Source organism: Morone saxatilis, unplaced genomic scaffold, assembly GCF_004916995.1.
Source record: "Morone saxatilis isolate NCDOM2014 unplaced genomic scaffold, NCSU_SB_2.0 Contig24, whole genome shotgun sequence".
Taxonomy (NCBI): Eukaryota; Metazoa; Chordata; class Actinopteri; family Moronidae; genus Morone; species Morone saxatilis.
This window is the reverse complement of record NW_023339807.1, coordinates 809,956-812,136: the sequence shown is the minus strand read 5'-3', so window position 1 is coordinate 812,136 and position 2,181 is coordinate 809,956.

Below are 2,181 nucleotides of genomic sequence, written 5' to 3'. Positions count from 1 at the left end.
TAACAACCTGGGAATGACACTCAACAATGACGCTCAACAATCAACTATGTTTCTTCTACTTTATATCTTAAATAATAATCTAAACTTTAAAAATAACAATATAATTTAGTTTTCTTAACAGAAATGACAATTAGGCCTACTTGTATATATTTATATATAGTTTTCTTACATGCCTTTGTGAGCCATCTTTAAAGTTTTTTGTTGAAATGCCACAGATAGGGTGGGGAAGTCAGAAAGTATTGAGAGGCGGAAGAATGTATTTGGGTGTTTTCATGGAACCTCTTGATAATTAGGAAAATGAACAACATTGCAAGTCTCACTCTTAAAGGTTGGATAGTATGTATGGGTATTTCCATGTTACTCAAAGTTACAGGTACAGTATGGCTTTTTTAAAAACAATAAATACTAACATATAAATTTGAGATAAACTGAGTCAAGCCCAAGTGTGGTAATCACTGCATGGCTCATTCCATACTGTGCTAGTCTCTGTGAATGTAGGATTAGATGGACAAGACAGTCCTGCATGCTGGTTTTGCTGTCAGAATTTGAATAGTCTGTGCGTGAAAGGCCCAAACCCCGCAGCAGTTGGAAAGGTAAAACTCCCTTTTTTGTTGGCATGAAGAATTCATTTTCTAATAGGCTCCACATCGTGTAATATTGATGGATCTGCTGACCCAGTTTGAGAGTCCTCTATCCCAGTGGCAAACAGCAGGGTTAAGGCAGCACGAATGCCTCGGAGCTAGCCTCAGGCTGGAGGAGAGGGGGGGCAAGGCCACCTGCCTGTCTGATCCAGGGCCAGAGCTGGATGAGGGAGATGGAAAATACTTGACAAAAATGATGACGGCAGTTTGCGTACCATTACCTGCATCATAAAGACAGGGTATGGCTTAAAAACTCCTCTATTCTTCTCTCTGCATCCAGTATTTATAACACGAGACTGCTGCGATGACATTTGTCTCCCAGCAATCCTCTTCAAGCATGTCTTTACTGCAGACTGAAGCCTCTATGGCCAAACAAACTTTCAGCCCATCAGTGTCACAATGAGGCAAATGATGCAAACTGTAAAGAGTGTTGAATGTTAAGGACTTGACAGCAGAACCATTTCTGAAGACTTCAGAATAGAACAAAGGACTGAAGCTCACTGTTTGATTTGCAGTCTTTAATAGTGCAAACAGACTTACATTACAATAGTGTCAAAATGCTTAAAGACAAGAGGCAAATAATTACACAGTAAGTAACCAAGAATAGGTGTCCACAAGTGCCACACCCAATGCACTATAATCATAAAAGAGCCCAGATAGATTTCTTCAGATGTTTTGGCATTTGGCACAAGACACAAGGGGAGAGAGAAAGAATGGTTTTACATTAAACATTCAGCAGCAGCCGGTATACAATAGTATTCAGTCCCTCCTCCTTTGCTAAAGAATTATGATGCATAATGCAACAATTTTTTTGCCACTTTTTCACAATGGAATAATAATAATAATAAAAAAATCATTATTATCATTAAAAATCAAAGCCAACTTGTTCCAGTGAGGAAGTAGTTTGGTGACTTGTGACTCACTGTTTTGCATGGGGGGCTGCTATTATTGGTGAATCTTATGATTTATTTGGCAGAAAAATTGCAGGGTTGTGTAGAATTCACTGGGTTTGGGTGTTAATTGTTGCTATTGCTACATTGCAACTTCCTGCAGGGATTGAGCATTACAGTCATATGGCGTACATCTGGACCACATGGGCCTCTAGATATGTCTTACAGTTACATAAAACCATGCACTGACAAGTTCAATTCTCCATTAAGGCCAAAAGGCTCAACTATTTACAGTTTACTAACTTAATGTAATGTAAGTAACCTAATAAATCTTTAAAGCTGCATTAGGTAACATTTATAAACGTAACTATTTGCTGAAACGTTTCCTGACAGTAGTACATGAGAGATGTGTTCTTAATGTTCCTCCTCGCGCTCCTAATGGCATTTGTAAGAATCCACTGGGCCTGAATGAAAGCAACCAATCAGAGCCAAGAATGATAGTTAATTGTTGAGTCTCATTTCCAGGGTGTCAAATAAAGACGCTTTGGGACCCTGCCACCAACTCAAAGCTAGCTTTCTATTTTTCTCAGCACTGATTGGTTGTTTTCATTCAGGCCCGGTGGATTCTTGAAAATGCCATTAGGAGCACT